Below are 19,036 nucleotides of genomic sequence, written 5' to 3'. Positions count from 1 at the left end.
AAAAAAAAAAAAAAAAAGAAAGAAACATAGACTCTGATATAGTAATAATGAAAATCTCCTATAAATTGATGATAATGATGGGTAATATTTATTGAGTGCTTATACCTGTGCCATTTCACAGGATAATTAACAATCCTCTATTGAGTCATCTATCTCTGTTATTATCATATCCATTGTATAGAAAAAGAACACTAGGCTCGAGAAAGTTAATTAATGGTCTAGGGTCACACCACCATATCAACTGGAGTTAGAATTCTCTCTCTCTTTTCACTGACCCCAATGCTTCCACTCTTATGTACTTTGCTCTGTAGTTTGCTTAATAATATGTGTGTGCCTTTCTGACATCTCTGTCTCCTCCCTAATATGTACTAGCAAACTGCATTTACTGTCTTTCTGTTTTATGGTTACCTAGAGTTTGTCTCAGTGGTTGTAAATGATTTTCACATAATCTGCAACTCTGATGAGTAACAGAAAAAGGCAATTGTTAATAAAAGCCTTTTTGAATAAAAGCGAATGCAACAGAAATAATAGAAGTGATTATTGATAAAAGTACAGAAAGTTAGGCACTGAATCCTATCCTGAGGGTAAAAAGCAATAATTTCTCTCAAAGTATCATGAGTTTATACTTGGTCTTTAACAATGGTATGTAAATACAACAACCACAACTAAGGAATACGCTCTTGGAAAGAAGGACATCATCAATAATTCCTATTAATGTTACAGAAACATGTAATTCAAAATATCATATTTTCACATGGAATACTTGGATTCCACTAAACTTGTGCATCTTTTACAAACCCACTGGTAAAAATCATGCCACTGAGAATGGTGGAGGTCTAGATATCATACCACTGAGACAGAGCCTGAAAATCAGACCTGCCACATCCATCATTCTGACAGCTAGCCTAGGTTGTCTAACTCCGGATGCATCTACTCTTCTTCAGAACCAAATAGCCAAAGTCAGCTGATTTTGGTCAAGGACACTTTCTCCTTATTTCTTAACTAGGAGAGGTGAACGAAGAAACCCTGTTTCTTCCCCATTAAGACAGAGTATTTTTACCCCCTTGGATTCAAAGAAAAGAACGCTTTTTGCTATGTGACTTTTAGGAAGCAGCATGACAGTGGTCAAATAGAAGACTGAATCCCATCTCTAGTACTTATCTGCTCTATGAATGTGTGTAAGTGTCTTAAAACCTCTCTATGACTCAATTTCCTTTTCTGTAAAGTGGGAATAATAATAGTACTTACCTCAATGGGGAGCTATGTGGATAAATGTGACCATTTTAGTAAAGCACTTATCACCATGCCTGGTACGTGGTGAGCACTCAGTGAACATTAGCTTTGCTTCCCAACAGTCAGCAATGTCTAAAATGGTGGCTAAAAGCATTAGTGTGCTTATTTCCCATAGAATTCAGCATTCTTGCTCTACTGACTTTCATCTGCCAAACTCTTAGTAAATGAACTGCTTCATTTCATGCTGAACATTCCAACTAGGTCCCTTCCCTGTGATCCTCCAAGGAAGGAGAGGATAATGACTAGACACAGAAAGGTATCCTGGTGAAACTAGAGGATATTATGCTAAGTGAAATAAGCCAGGCACAAAGGGACAAGTACTGCATGATCCCACTTATATAACATATCTAAAGGAGTCAAATTCCTAGAAGCAGAGGGTAGAATGGTGGTTACCAGGGACTAGAGGGAGAGAGAAATGGGGAGTTGGTTTTTAATGGGTGTCCTCAGTTATGCAAGAAGAAAAAAGCTCTAAAGACCTATTGTACCTCATTGTGTTTATAGCTAATACTGTACTGAACAACTAAACACTTGTTAAAAGGTTGTATTAATCCATTTTCACACTGCCGATAAAGACATACCTGAGACTGAGTAATTTATAAAGTAAAAGAGGTTTAATGGACTCATAGCTCCAGGTGGATGGGGAAGCCTAACAATCATGGTGGAAGGTCAAAAGCACTTCTTACCTGGCTGGGCGAGAGAGAATCAGGGAGCCAAGCAAAAGGGGTTTCCCCTTATAAAATCATCAGATCTCAAGAGACTGTTCACTACCACCAGAACAGTATGGGAGAAACCGCCCTCACGATTCAATTATCTCACACTGGGTCTCTCCCACACACACACAAATTATGGGAGCTATATTTCAATATGAGATTTGGGCGGGGACACAGCCAAACCATATCAGAGGTTAAATCTCATGTTAGATGTTTTCTAACCACAGCAAAAGAAAAATATAGAAATAATGAAAAAAAAAAAAAAAAGGAAGGAAGACGGAAAAAGGAAATGAAGGAAGAAGGAGCCTGAGCTGGTATCCCTCCAATTCCTGGGCCAAAAGTAGAAGTATGCACTTCAAATGCTTTCCATTTGTTTTTATTAAATCCATTTAAAAAATGAGAGACCCAAAAGATACTTTCAAAACCTACATTAGAGTTAAAAGTTATCTGACACTTTGAGCTAGATTCTCCCAATCTGTCAGCTGCTGTCTGCTAGAGAAATTTTATGCCCTGAAACAGTTGGGGCACACAATAATTCCTAAGTGTGACTTCCAGGAACACCTACTTTACACAATACCAGTATTAAGCATTTAAACTCCTAAGCTTTAAAATACGAAAATAAGGCCAGGAGTGGTGGCTCAAGCCTGTAATCCCAGCACTTTGGGAGGCCGAGACGGGCGGATCACGAGGTCAGGAGATCGAGACCATCCTGGCTAACCCGGTGAAACCCCGTCTCTACTAAAAAATAAAAAAAATTAGCCGAGCGAGGTGTCGGGCGCCTGTAGTCCCAGCTGAAAAAAGAAAAAGAAAAAAAATAAAACAGTCCCGCCTGGGAGACAGAGAGAGACTCTGTCCCAAGACAGAGCGAGACTCCGTCTCAGAAAAAAAAAAAAAAAAATACAAAAATAATCCAACCAACACAATGAAGATTTTAAGGGAGCTGTGACTCCAGTAATTTCAAAGTTATGTCATCTAATTGTATAACATCCTCATCTTTTCCCGAACATTTATTTCTCAGATTAAATGGAAGTATATAAATTGGTATGTGGGATTTGGAAAAATAATTTGTGGTTCTTCTAAATATAAATGGTAACACTATAAGCTATTATATATAAAAAAAAATTTAAAAGGGACAGCAAAGAATATAGTCACAAGAATTAGAAATGTATAGCAGAATAATTATAAGTTTATGTCATGCATTCTGTCATTTCTGATAATGCATGGATGAGACTTCTCATAGAAAAAGTCTATAAGCACATTTGCTCACAATTTTAGTCCTAAATTTAGTAAGGGAGTGTCTTCACTAGCCTTATAAAGTCATAGGGAAACAGCTCTACCCTTCAAATAAAGATCATGATGATTAAACACTTAAAAAGTGAAGAAGTCGCGTAGCTTTAAGTTGACCAATGTAGGCAGTCTTTGATGGCTTTTTTTTTTATCCTTGAATACGAATACAAATGTTAAAAAAGACAAAGATTTTGAATGTCTTCATATGCAGATTTACTGTGATGTCTCAACATTTTTAATACTATTGGACCTTTTTTTATATATATTATAAAACATCTTCTAACATGATATAATTTATTGCTGGAAATTAAATTTTAAGGTATTTCAGAAACATAAATATACAAGGTAAATTAATTTTAACCTAAAAATATTAAATAGAACATTTGCAAATATAATATCAGCATAGTTACTAGAATATGTTTAAAAATAGGCAAGTACATTTCCATACCTATCAAACCTTAATAAAAGATGACTCCTCAGGACAATTTGCAAACAATGGTTTCATCTAGATATATATTGGTGTAAATCAGGAACTTTCTGTTCACCATTTTTCTAAACAAGTATGCCATAATCTTTGCTAGCTCTGTTTCCGTGAGGCCATCACAAATTTACCACACTGTACTGTCTTCTCAGAATGTAGTCAAAGATTCAAATACTTGAAAGTATAGAGAACTAGACATACAGCAAGTCTATCTTCCTAGTCAGTAATCTCAATCACCTGTGGGACATATTTCATTTTAACAAAATCTTAATAGAAATGCCCTCATCATGTGTAAAAGCTAACCCTTTATTATTATACTTTATTGAAAAAGACCTTTTCTGTTACCCTAGACAAATGAAATAGGAATGGACAATCTTTTCAATGTATACACATATGTGGTTTGCATACAATGTCTACTAAATTAGCCAGGATGGACTATAGTGAACTAAATGCAAACCTTGATTCAAATGGCATAAAACATTTTTCTCAATTTGCCACTGCTGATATTTAATTTGCTTTGATCTAAACCTGCTAACATTATCCAAGTGGATGGAACAACTAAGATTCATTATTATGGATTTACTTTTAATACTGAAGGTGTCTGTTAAAAGAAAAGTAAAATAAATGAATAAAAATACTTAATTTTCAGTCTTCAAAGTTAAAATGCTATACTGAAACCAGAAAAAAAAAAATTAACCTGTTCCTTTTTTGGAATTATACTTTATAGTTTTGTATTTATTGAATGCATTCATAGGCTCCCTTAGGATGTGAAATGTATGGAAATATATGTGCATTACTAAAGAAAGAACTAAATTTATTCTTTCCCCACATCATGCTCTTCTTTGCAGTAGAGGTTTTTAATTCAATACAGAGCTAGAATGAGATGGAGCCAATTTCCTGGTCTATATGTGTGACAAATGCTGAAAGTGGCACAAGATTAACAAATTAGTTGAAGTATAGATCTTAAAAGATTTTTTTCTGTGTCTCTAAATCAAAATTCATACTTTATTTGAAATGAAGCTTTCTTTATAATTCAGTAATGAATAAGGGTATTTTATTTCTTTGTATTTAAGATAAAAAATGAAATATATGACAACATCCTAGCAATTCTTTAAAGCAAATGTTTTATTTGTAGGAAAGCTTATAAAATTATCTATCTGGAATATGAAATCAGTATAATTATCTAGTATCTTAGATTAATAACTACAATGTATAGTTTGCTAGATCTGTAAAATTACTTTCAAAATAGATAGTTATTCTCAAAATAAAAGCACAAAATGAAAAGCAGAGGTACCATTTATTTAAATCTGTATTTTCATGGTTAAAAATATGCTTAAAAGGAAAAGTCCTAGATAAATACACTTGCCTTTCTAATAACATTTGTTAGCTTGGTTCTAAGTAAAAACTATCAGGCTTGGCTGTTTTACCTAACCTCGGAATCGTGTACTTGATATAATCCAGATATCTAACACCAAACAATAAAAACATCTGCGACAATAAAAGCATGTAACAGTTGTGGAATTGTTTAATTTGGGAGAAATGGTTTGTTTAATAATCACATGTGCATGAATTGATTTCTCCTCTTCATCAAGAAACTTTTACATTTTGAGAATGATTTTTTTAAAAAAATCAACTTAGGATGTGAAAAGCTTTATAAAAGATATCCTGAAATACGTGTTTTGGAATTGGTTCACTCATTCCGCTTTAGAACCTTGTCATGGTCCACCTGTTTTGCTTGGGCTTAAATTATATAAAAATAACAGCATTTTAAAGCAAGCACAATCTTACTTGTTGTACCCAAACATGATAACACGCTTAAAATTCAAGAAGAGCTCTATGCAGGTTGTACCTCTCAGTCACCCAATCTCCTTTCACATATCTGTTCATGTTGACAGACTATGTCATAATACATCAACAGAAAGATCAGCACAGAAGAACAAAATTTCATCACCTGACAGCAAGAGGAAAACTGATTTTCAGTATTAAGTGTGTAAAAATATACCATTAACTCACTTCCAATAAGTCTACTAGCTTTAAAAAATAGGGCATCTGCTATAATCACAAATGTATGCTAAGGCAATTAGGTTTATGTCTTTGGTGTCACCCTTTGACTGACAGCCTATCTTCATTTACACTTTTATATGATTTTTAGCTCTATTTTGGAAGCAACTTAGATAATTTTTAAAAAATAATTTCTTAATGAGGCATGTAGTTGTATGCATGTAAAATATATCTACCAAATGTTTTAAAGACAGTCTTTCTTATATTAATCATGAGCAGAAACCTACTGACCATTGAAATAGAAATGGGTATTTAAGCTTCTGATAAAAGTTAGGTATCTTTTACATACAATATCTTGCTCTGTTGTGTATGGTTTTCACTAGAAATTTAACAATATCTGTAATAAATAATGTCTTTTGCAGCCTAGGACATCATCTGTCCCTTTGGCTTTAATTTTGCCCCTGTTTGAACACCCTACAACATATGCACTTCTCTTTTGTCTATTATCCTAGAGTTGTGCTATTCCCAAATATTGACATCATCTACTTTTATCAGCATTAACTGCTCTGCAGCTTCCCAGGCTCATGCTCAGCTCTATTTCTTCCTATTGATTATCTTCCTCACTCCAGCAGGTAGCTAGCCAGCGAGGCTGTCCTGAGAAATAGCTTCCAATGACTTTATACGCACAATTTACACGGAATTGTTTAAAGAAGATATTAGCCTCAATACAAATCAGTGAACCTCATTTAGTCAATACTGCACAATTCCGCTGTTGGCACCCTGTCACATGTTCGTCTTCACAGTCAGCTGCTGTACCCAATCTGCACATTAGCCATAGTATTTAGTTTCATATTAAAATGAAGTCAGATTTTTTCCCTTTTGCTTTTCCTTTTGAAATCTTTTCAGTATACTTTTTACATCACCTCACTGAGCCATGTGATAGTAATATATTTTGAAATATAAAAACCTGAGATTAAATGTTTGATTTTTGACAGTGTTCTTAAATATAATAAATTTAAAAGGAAATACTGTTAAGTTAAAATGGAGTGTTTTTCATTAAGTCCAATCAAATGGTAGACAACAAAGGATCTTTTATTTGAGAATATGAAGTGAAAATGAAAACCAGAAAACCTTTACTAAGAAAAGGTCCAGCTAAATTATGTTGGAAGGAGGTCTCCAGATTGAGCCTGGGTGTTTCTTTTACTAAACGTGAATTAAACTAAGATATGCTCTAAAGAAATATCTTACAAAGAAACAAAACTTATGCTTTTTGGAGATGAAAATAAGGTCTAAGAACAGTTGACTTTGAAAATAATTCTAAAGAAAGCTCACATATGAAAAAAATTGCCACAGCATCTGATCTTTTCTTATAATCATAACAGGGAAATGTTTAGAGTAAAGTAATGCTAGTCCCTTCTTTCTCTCCTATGGCGATGCTGTAAAATTCTAGAAGGAGTGTTTATATTTCAGAATTGCTCCTCCTTAAACTACTGGTTTATGATAGCTAATGAAATGATATCCAAATGTTGAAAAAGGAAAAATCCAAGTGAAAATCTAAATGTGAACTACAATGAATAACTAGGCAATATAATGCTACTCTGTATGTTTGTGCATCTATGACAAAATGAACTGCAATACATTAAAATTCTTCAGTGGTAGTGTAATATATCAGTGAAGGTTTACATATAAAAGCTTTAGCTATCAAAAAAGGATCATTATAAAATATTATCCTAAACGTTTACTTGAAAATATCATTAACATCTTAGAATACATTCTGAAAGTTGTCATTACACCTATTTGCATATTTTTGTAAACCGAAATAGGTAAGAATAAAGCACACCGATCAAAATAGTCTATTTGTTATTAAATGCATCCTCTAGCTTTAGTGGCTGAGGGGCAGAAAGACTTGGGGAACATGAGCAGCAGAGAAAATAGTAATTCTAGTTTTAGAGATTTTTAAGGTCTGTATATGTCACATTTTAACTAAAAAGCAATAATTGAACAAAAAGACGATTTTAATAAAAAGTGATAGTAATAGCAGCATTTTGAAAGTTAACATACAATAAAAATTATATAATAAATAATTATAAATATCTCAAGATTTTCTTTCTTTTTCTATAAGATACTAACAGTGATTTTTGTTTGACCTTTGCTTTCTTTTATTTTCTCTTTAAATAGCTTTAGTTAAGCCCAGGTAGAAAAGACATGCTAAAGGTTGGGCAGACTATCTTGACCATACATCTTCTCACACATTTATTGCAAACTGACACTCATACAACAGTGGTTTTATTTTTTTTTTTAATCACAAAGATTCAACAAAGAACAATTCAGGTACCAAGGGAAAATCATACTCCAGGAAAAAGAGAAATGTTGTCACTGCATATTCAAGCTGCGCAAATACAGGTATGGCAAAGATAATTGTAATATTTGTGTGATAGCATTCAAAATAAGTCAATGACCTAAATATGAGAGGGTTTAGGTATAGTTATGTATATGCATTCATTTATAGAAATATTACATGTAATGCACAAATATAAATTCTAGCCGAAGCTAAAATGCACAAACATTATTAGGCTTTTTCAGTTTAAAGTATATTTTGATTAACATGTATTTATATATTAAGAACATTTCTACCAACTATGCTAGTCCATTTATCATTTAATATTCTTACATTAAATAAAGTTGCTTGCTTTATATATTGACAAACATAAGAATGTTCTCAGTAATGAAAATGTAAGCACAAACAATGGACACAAGATAGGTATTTAAAACTAAGCAAAATAGTTAAAGATTTCAGAGAAATAAAAATGTTAATATTTTCCCCAAAAAATCTTTCCAAATTAACAATAACGCTTTAAGTGTAAGTCAATGTTAATTTCAATTTATGTCAAAACATGAAAATCTCAAATAATAACATTCCATGATAACTTTTAAAAGAAATTAATTTTCTTTAAATATTTTGTTTTAATTAAATTTCTAAAAGAGAAAATTATTTTTGTTTTCTCAGTCCATTAAGACCTATCTATAGAAGAAAACATGATGCTAAACCTAAAATTGTTATAAACTTTATAAATTTTCATATTTATGATGCATAGTAAAGATTAACATTAAAGATCTATAGTGACCACCTGCATAGATTACCAAGATGTTGCCAAAAAAAAACATGTGTATCATTTCACTGCATTAGTTTTACTAGCAAAGTATTCTGGACAGATTCCAGAAATTTCAAATAAATATCTTTTTTATAAATATTTTGATGTGTATGATCTAGTCATAAAGACTATTTTACCGCCAAAAATTTAAAAGCATATTGAATTCTATGAGATTATCCTTTCTAGAAATGTAAACTTAATGTATCTAAAGTAAATACACACACAGGCACACACACACACACACACACACAGACATTTTGCCAAGAGACATTCTGTTTGGATTGTTAAAGTGAACTGAAAATGAACACATTAAGATGATTATTGCATTTTCATTTATGTAATTATGTAGCTTAAAAATACATAACCATTTCAGTTAGCCTTAATTTTACATATTTAACAATACAAGTATTGTCATTATTAATTTTTATAAGGTGAAAATATTTTAAAATATTAGCTAACATATTTCTATTCAAATTCTAAGACAGTGTTATTTAAAAATATACAATCAAACTAGATAGCTAATTGGATTTATTTCACAATTTTTAATTTGATTTTTCTATATAGAAAAATATGTATAACAAAGTACAATATTAAAGAAATTAATTTTAACCTTTTTATAGAGTACTTTTAGACATCTATTACCATCTATAGAAAACACAGATATATCATACATGCATATATATGCTTGTGTCTGTATGTATGCTGTTTGTGTATTTTGCACAGAGAAGAAAAACATTGTCATAATCTAGAATAAATAAAGATGTATGTGTATGTCTGTGTGTGTGTGTGTGTGTGTGTATAGAAAGAGATGGAGAAAAAAATTGGTACCTTACAAAAAAGTTAAAGGTAGGGTATACACATGTTTGAAAACTAATCTAAGGGTATTATGTTGTCATATAAACATTATTAATGATTTATCACTCTCTTAATGTTTGGGGTGTGTGTGTGTGTGTGTGTGTGCTCACTAACAAGAAAGTGGATATTTGAGATGAAGGGAAAAGATAACTGTATGGAGACCTAAAATAAGGCACTTTGGTTAAAATTACTAAAATAAAACTTAAATCTATTGAGGTTTACTTTTCCAAAATATGAAATACTGAACCTATAAAATGGGCATTAGAATTACAGTATATTTTGAAGATTTTCTATTGAAAACTTTCCCCACGTAAATGCTTTTATCAATACTACCATAAAGTACTATAAAACATTCTTAAGGCATGTATGAAAATATCATGAAATAAACCCAAAAGTTTCATCTTGCATCACAAAGGTGAAGAGTGTTAGTAAAGACAAAATTCCTTATCATTTGATTCTGCTGTAACTGTTTCAAACCTCCTACTGTAATGCTTTTTACGTATATCATTTGTTGGTCTTCCAAATTTGTCCTTTTCTCAATATTCTAGGGCTCAAAAAAATAATATAACACTACATGTCAAGATTTTTCATAGCTACCTAAGAGTTAATATCTTGGCCATCTTTAAGACTATGCATTTAGTTATAGCCTCAGTAATGCCAGTGTTACAGCATTCAAGTGATGCTATTAAAGGACACCTTATTAGTAAGTGGGCATCTTACTACGACCTGACTACTTAGATTTCTGAAGCCATACACACACACACACACATATTTGTATAAAAGCCACCTTATGTGAACTATTCATCCCCATGAGGGTAGCAATAGTGTTTGTTGTCACGAAGTTGACAAAAAGTAGTACACAAAAAGTTGTATGTGATTATCAAGTAGACATATTCATTTCCTAATTCCCAGACAATTAACATAGATGAAACTATACCCTCAGATGCCTCCCTTCTAATGCTAAACTAATGATACAATAGAATCAAAATACGTTAGGAGTGGGGGAGGGGAGATTGAGAGCCAAATACCTTTTTTGAGGCTCCACAATGGGTTGAGGGCCTAATTATTTTTAAGTATAATCCAACCAACCTCTTCTCATGCTTAGCTGCACTGAGTGACACTATTTGTGATGCCCAGTGTGCTGAAACTGAGCAGGTTGCTGTCAGTTTAAAAATGACTATAATAAAAGTGACCATGAAGATGGATCTTGTGATTTTGCGTTTCTAATCAGTCATCTGTGAAGAACACTTTTGCTTTGATTCAGCAGACTGGTGACAGCCATGATTGATAGTGCACGAGGATAAAAAAAAAGGTTATTAACTGTCTTCCTATTAAGCTCAATGTATTACCCCTCTAGGTGCATCTCATACTTTAAGTTAAAGTACTTACTCAGGTAAGGTCAAGAATGAACTCTATGGAGATGGTATCCATCCTGTTGAAAACGAGTGAGGCATCCTTGCATTGATTTTTTTTTTTTTGTAGCATTTAAGCTATGTTTAATTCCACTGTCTTATTCATTAGCTAAAGGATAGAAATTTCATGCTTCTAACAGCATACATATGGAAAGTACTAAAGGTGTAGAAAATAGCTTTAAATGTAAAAATTTGAATGTAGAGATAACTTGCAACATGTGTGTGACATATATATGAATCTATACTTAAACAGATGGTCATATATTATACAGGCTATGAAGGCACTTTTAATGGTAAACACTAAAATTGATTTATAATTAAAAAATAAATATCTGTGTTGTAAATGCAAAAAATTGTTTCAATTTTCAATCATCCATAAATGGCAAGTTCATGATAAAGAAAAACTTAAGAAAAATTCAAAGGATGTCTTAAAATACCTAGGCATTTGTTTCGGTTTAAATTCTTTAATTTATTAACTTCATCTCATTTTAATTTTTTAAGATTGGAAATATTAACATAGAAATGAACATTTGAGTGACAGCATCTTTAAATAGCATACTATATACAAACACATACATGGATAGTATTATAGATCCCGAAGTATTTAAAGTTTTCCAGTAACTGAGGACATGCCATTAAAAGAAATAGTAAAATATTAAATGTCACCATATTTCCTGTGCTCATTTATTACAAAAGCCAAAGTATACTGAAATTTTTTGAACTTTTTTAAAAACTTATTGTTAAAATATTTTAAATTTACAAATGTAGTTTCAGGAGATAAATTAAACATATGCATTTTAATTTTAAATTACAGTATTATGTTTCTTCATATGTTTTCCACTGTAAACACTAAGCACATGTTAAATGTAATGTGAATTAGGCAAAAATATTTAAGGACATCAATACCTTGACATTGAGGTAGCCATTTAAACAATAACCAAATCTCAGCTCTATGTGCTTGGCGGTTCCTCGCTGAGCAACTCTGCACAGTAGCGCAGAATAAGAAAATGTTACCAGTATGACATTAGAGTTTCAATGCAGGAAAAATCGTATTATGTCCAAAAGTTTTTTCTAGGATATCATGGCCTGTTTCTCCAGTGCCAGTAATTATGCCCATTTTGGGTCTATAATAAATTACATTTTGAAAATATACTGTTTTAATATTGGGACCTATCAACAATGAAATACAGAGAAAGTAAGGAAATGAAGTTCAAGATTTCATTGAATTTTTCTTTATAGCCTGAAACATTGGCTCTCCATCCTACTCTGCTTAATATTACAATTGCTGCTTTTAAAAGCCTTTCTAGTTCTCTGGCATTTTATGTATGCCAAGTACAATTTAAATACTTACACATTGAAACCCTCTTCATAAAAATGTTAGATCAATATAAAAATTGTTTATTTAATGAATCGTGTTTATGTGGAGTGGACTTAAGTGTAGATTTCATAATTCATACAAGATTTCCTCAACAAGACAAGTTACCTTTGTTATTAAATGAATTTTCCTTTCTGTCCTATACAACTTCAGCAGGCAAACTTGCATTCCAAAATTTAGAAATCATGATGAGATAAGTGACCGAGGGAGATATTTGGTCAGTGATAGCATTCTATATTCTTGTACAAATATTTGTCAAAGGTTTCACAATGAAATTGTAAGTTAAGAAATATGTTGTGTGTTTCTCGAAAATATTGTTTGCTTTTAAAATAAAAAAAGAACAATGCAATCCAATCTATCTCATGGTAATTTACACAATGCTCTGAAATGTTAGTGAAATGCCCAACTTCCTCCATCTGCCTAATTCAAAATGTCTTAAGGAAAATGAGGAAATACAAAGGCTAGGTAGGCCTTAGAGGAACACACACATTTCCTGGTGTCCTCTGTTTCTTATGGAATCAGTATCTAGAACGCACAGTACACGTAACACACATTTTATGAAAGAACAAGGCAAAGACGATTTCAGGTAAAGTTTAAGTAATCTCCAAGGTAGTCAATTACTATTACCATAAATGAAATTAAAATTGAGCAGACTCCAACAGTGGCAGACAAGAAAATTTTAAAATGCAACATCTTCCTTTATCCTTTTGGAACTCCAGAGCAACATCTTCCTTTATCCTTTGGCGCTCCAGAACAGAATGTTGCATTCATGTTCAAACAAATAACAGAACTGGCAAACACACACACACACACACCCCTTGTTTGTGCAAACTCCTTCCATTTAGTTTTGAGTCTATTGTGACCTGTTTTCATAGACTGCTGGGATACAAGGCATCTTTAGTTTACAGTTTCTAAGACTTGGATTCCTTTTAGTTTAAAACTCTCTTCTGCGGTTCCTCCAAGCCTATATGCATCTCTCCTTCTCCTCCCTTTCTCTCCAGAACCTACTAGGGCACATAAGGTAGGGGTATGGACTGGGTGGTGCACATATGTGTAGCCAGAACGTGGAGATCGGCAGCTGCTGTCCACTCCCAGAATGTGTACCTGAGCGCAGTGGCCACTCTGCTCTTCCGCCCAGCCCACTCCTGCCTGCAGTGTTGCTGCTGTCACGCCAGCCGGTGATTTGATAGGCTTGTCGGGTTGCCATGGTGTTGACTTCTTGCCTCTGAGGAGCTGCCCAATGACTGGAGGTCTGGGATTAAAGCGGGAAGAGGCAGCGGCCACAGCGAATTTCAGCGGCAGCTGCAGCAGCTAGAAACAAGAGGCAAGAGGACGAGGTCTTTAGGTTGCGTCCCCCTCCTGCAGTCAGGGCTGCCAGTGAGGGAAAGAGAAGAAAGGGTGCACAGTTGAAATGGTGACCACTCGAAGTCAGAAGATACAAGCTAGGGCTTTGAGACCCGCTCAGGAATAACTCATGAGCCATCAGCACGCGCTGAGAGGAACCGTCTTCCAGAATTCGTTATTATTCACATTAGACATTACTGGAGTGAATGGTGGGACTGAGAGTAAAAAGGTGTTAAAAGGGACCTAAGTGGTTGATACATTTCCCCCACACCCTACCGTTCATTTGGGCAACGAAATAATTTGACAGATGTAAAGGCGCTGTACGGTGAACTTTATATCATGGAAACTGACTTAACTCCAAGAAGCGAAAGTGCAATTAGACAGCAACCGAGTATAAGAAAATAGTTGCCTTGGACGGAGGCTGGTGGGGCGGGGGGTGAGGGGGCGGGGAAGTCAGAGAGTGCATGTGCAATGCACAACCCCAGACGGAAATTGTAAACTAGGAAATGAAAGGGAAAGAAACCGCTTCTGTTATAAATTAGTAGGTAGGTGAAGGTTATGCAAAGAAGAAAAGGGAAAGTAAAGCTGTTAAAAGAATAGAATAAAACCCCTGGGAGTTCAACTCAAAATCCCCCTTTACTCCCCAATCCAAAGGGAGTAGGAGGAGGAGAAAAAAGTGCATTCTGGTGTGATGAGAACTCTCTGGAATGTCTGGAGGAGAGGATAGAAGTGTGAGGGTAAAAAGACCCGGGTGCTAAATAAATCGCAAGAGATATAAATGGGGGAGGGGCAGGGTAGGAAAGAAATAGTCCGCGATTCACCCAAGGGGCTAGGAAATTCAGAGAGATTCCAGCAGAAGGAAAGGAACAGAAGTTCAGGCTCCCAGCGTAAGGAAAGGAGGAAACGACAAGAATCCCTAAGAGAAAAAGAGGAAAAAGGTGTGTGCTGCTGAGGCGGGGCGTGGGAAGACAACCTCAGTCAACTGGAAGGAGCCAAAGTCAGGCAGCAATTACTAGGACTTCGGCCAGAGAGGGCAGATGATTGTGTAGACAGGCGGTCAACCAGAGCAGCGCGGGGCAAGACTCACGAGTGCGAAGCCAGGTGCCGCGCGGTCCGCGCCCCGGCTCCGGGCGACGCAGGGACTTTGCTGGCAATGAGAAGGGCTGCTCTGCTCGACCAGTCTGCCGGTGTCACGATTCCCCGCGAGTCGCAAGCACACGCCTCACTAACTACTTTACAGCCACTTCCATTGATTTTCTTTAACAAATAAACATAATACCCGTTACAGCAACACTTCCTCTTGCTGCCGCAGCTAGAATGCCATAAGCTCTAATGACTGCATTTCTCCGGACAGCAGTTTTCACATCTCCAAATAAATTGTTTTCCTTCACTTCAGGTTTGGAGAGCCTAGTCCTCGCCCTTCTCTATAATTTGGGAATCATCTTTAAGAATAGGTAGAAGACAAGTCGAGACACTAGTTTGTAAATCTGGTAGGGCTCACTCTTATTTGCATATTAATTTTGCTTATAAGAAGTAACTCAATTTAGGAGGCAACGGCCGGCAAAGAAATCGACTCCTTTACATCTGCAGGGAAATCAACATTAGTTCGGCAGGCACACCTAAGCTACTGCCCTCGAGTTGTCTCTTCAAATATTCCTTTAAAAATAAAGTATTTATTTTAAAGTAGCCCCCCTTCAAACGCCCGTTTCTGCTGAGGTTCTTCCATACATGTCAAAGGGTTGTTGAATTATTCATTATTGTAATTACTATCATCATTGTCATTATCCCTTTCCATGTGGAAATAATTTTATTATCGTAATTTGATATCTGAAGAATTTCCTGTTAGTCGTTTGATAATCATTTTTTTCTGCTGAAAAGAAAAGTTTTGTTTATAAATGAGATAGAGAAAATGTTTTAAATGCTTTGATGTTTGCTATAGATTTCCGTTTATCTAATCGATCGGAATGCCAATAAAATCGATTAAAGGTTTAGTGTTTTACAAACAACCATTTTGTGCTTTTTGATTTTATGTTCAGAATGATTTTAATAAAGCTAATGCTTTCCTTTAACATTCTCCTTTTTTAAAAAAAAACTAAATCTTCATCGTTTTTCCTTTTATTATTAGAAATTGCCACTTAAAATTCTCTTAATAGGAAAATAAACAAAAAATATAAGCAATGGCTGAAATGGTTTAAATTTCATTCTCCTATTGCTCAAGGTATTTAAATAAAGCCCTTTAAAATCTTGGTGAATTATATGCGATCATTCAGTGATTGCGGAATATTAAATTAAACTTAGATAAATCCGCATTGAAGGAGGCAGCACCCAATCCTGAATTTATTTCCCATTTTCTCTAACAGCATCACTGCGCTCCTCTCTTTGCAATGACAATGTGCCAAATCTGGGCATTTTGAAAACATTTTCCATATGCTTTAACAGGGGACTGATAGACAAAGAAGAAAAGGAGATGATCTTTTTGCTCTGAGGTATATTTTCTTTAACCCTTTTCTCTTAGACTTTAGTTGATAATCATTTTAAAGCAAAAGTTTGAAAATAATTTAATGCATTATTTTTTTTTTTTGCTTTCACCTTTTTCTATCTTGTCATTTATTTCTGAATTGGTGTTTTGGTTATAATTTAATGTAAAGCTACCATTCCTGTACCTTGGCAAACCACACTTTCTTTCAAAATCTGTGATTCATTTAGTTTCTGCTAGTTGTCTTAAGTAATTAAAGATAGAAACAATTATACCTTTTGTAACTTAGATCAGATGGGCTGTTTTTGTTGTTGTTGTTGTTGGTTTTGCTGTAGGATTTAATAGTTCTCTTGTATCTAATATTTAGGGACATTACATATAGTGGTGGTGGCTTTTCTTCAGCTGTAAATATCTGCACATTTGTTTTAGAAATGTGGGTGTTTGGATGAATGCAATGTCGTTTTAAAATAATTTTATTTGGTGGCCAGAGTTTAGTATACGGTCTATACAGCACTTCATTGACTAGATATAGATGCTTTTAGGTCTAAAATATCACTTTATCTTCTGCTCAATGAAATTAGTTATTCTGTCTCTGTGTGTGTGTCTGTCTGTATCTTCTCTCTCTCTCTCTCTCTCTCTCTCTCTCTCTCTCTCTGTCCTTTCCCATTTGGATCTTGTCTTGGAGCTCTTCCCCAGACAGAATGTAACATTTTCTTTGGATACTCTTGCTGGAAATATCTCCATATATATTTGAGAATTGTGTGATTGTGATCTTGGTTTTGGTGGTGTGAACATGTATGTCTGTTGTGGGGAGGAACGTGATAAGGGGTCCTCATTAATTTGCGTAAGTGCTGTGGAAGTGCTTATGAAGTTAGTGAACTGTTATTGTTTGGGGAGAGTCCTGTCTGATTTGTTTATAAACACTGGGCTGGTTGCTTAGAGGGAAAAGAGGTCACAGCACTGTCTGAGCTCTGACCTCTGAAAGGCCAGAGGGCATCTGACTTTTCTCTTTCTTCTCCCTTTCCCTCCTCTCCTCCCTTAATTTTTCCTTCCTCAAACCCTCTAGCCCCTCCCTCCTTCTCCCTTCCTTTCTTTACCTGTGTCTAACTCTACATAATGACTCCCCTTCCCCCTAAAAGGTCAGAATCCCCAAGGGAAAAAAAAAAAAAAAGCTGAAACATTTACTCCAAAGTAAAAGCCAAAAATTGACTTTAATCCAGGAAGAGAGAAATACACATGGATATAGAGGTGCAGAGACAGAAACCTGGGAACAAAAGGGGGACACTGCTATGCTTTTTAAGAAAAAGAAGAAGGCCATAAAGGAGATAAGAGTGTAGCTGGAGGAGGGGAGGGATTCAGGGAGAGATTTAACTGTCCACCAATACTACACACATATATACACACTCAAAATGCCATTCCCTTTTGATTTCCACTAGCTCACTCCTTCCATCAAAGAAAGTGTCCATTCTCAATGTTAGGTCATATTTTAAGCCCCCCGCTTTTTTGTTAGTTCTTTAAAAATATATACCTCGTTCTGTATAGAAAGCTTGGGATCCCTCACCACACACAGAGCCACACAGACACATACACCCCACTATTTCTTGAATTATTTCACTATAAATATAATGTGTTTATGACACCTTCCAAAACAAGTCCTGCACCTTTCCATTCATTGTTAACTCCACATCCCTCCCTTGCACAAATACCCCCCAACCCTGTCACACTCCTCACCCCCCTACACACACAGTGACAAATATTGGTATCAGGCTTAAGTGTGTTTTGGAAAAGGGTTGCTAACTTAAACAAAAATGTTAGTTAACACACTGCCTTTGTTAAATAGCCCCCGGGTGGAGAAGACCCAACAAAAAGAGAAGAGGAGGAGGGGGCTGAGGATCTGAAAGTGTCTGTGGTGATATAAAGAGTTCCTAACGCTGAAATCTTGTAATACCTCGTTTCAAACTGAGCTCATCTATAGACCCCGGAAGCGCGGTCAAAAGACTGGAAACCTTTTTCCCCTTGGGCTGGAGTTGTTCTTGAGCTGGAGGGACATTGGGGAGAGGGAGGTGGGGTATTTATTAGTGAATTGGTGAGGACAGGGTGGGAGAAGGACAGAACAGACAGCTGAAAACTCTTTAGACCGATTGTGAAGAGTGTCCTCGTAGTGGATTTAGGAAATAAAATACGCCGAAGAAAAAGGCCAGAAGTGGAAATTACCTTTTGTCTCAATGTTAATTACTCCTCGCCTCCAACACTCAACACCTAACCACCTGGTATTCCTTTTTGGTTTTCCCCTAACTGGGCGCTCAATGTCAGGGTCCGAGTGCTCTGCAGTGGATGTGGCTGGCCTGGGGTTGCCCTGTAAAGTGTTGAAGAGGATACAGGGAAAGTTCTTGGTGCGGCAGGGAAACCTCTGCTCCTTTCACTTTGAAAAAACAGTGACCCAACGTTCCATGAGGGCGGCGGCGGGTTCGCGCAGAGTTTAGGGACAGTGGAATGGGGGTGGGACAGGGAGTGGGAGTCAGGGTCAAAGGTGGATGGCAAGGCTTCCGCAGAGACCCAAGAGGAGCAGCTGGGTTTCCTGACGCTGGGAGCCGAGATGTAGGGAGCAAGGGGCCGCGGCGCAACGGCGCAGCCAGGTCCAGGCTCTCGG

General features: G+C 35.4%; 1 long non-coding RNA gene across 1 annotated transcript in view; it reads right to left on the bottom strand.

Moving 5' to 3' along the window:
* The window catches only part of LOC105508302, a 74,798-nt gene that overhangs the window by 50,621 nt on the left and 5,141 nt on the right, over nt 1-19,036 (bottom strand). Inside the window, exon 2 of the long non-coding RNA XR_001001237.1 lies at nt 13,671-13,877. This is a non-coding gene — a long non-coding RNA (uncharacterized LOC105508302). The remainder of the gene's footprint in view (nt 1-13,670; nt 13,878-19,036) is intronic.

Source organism: Colobus angolensis, unplaced genomic scaffold (assembly GCF_000951035.1).
Source record: "Colobus angolensis palliatus isolate OR3802 unplaced genomic scaffold, Cang.pa_1.0 Scaffold16, whole genome shotgun sequence".
Classification (NCBI taxonomy): domain Eukaryota; kingdom Metazoa; phylum Chordata; class Mammalia; order Primates; family Cercopithecidae; genus Colobus; species Colobus angolensis.
Note: the sequence above shows the minus strand (reverse complement) of the source record. Positions and strands in the feature narration are given on the sequence as shown.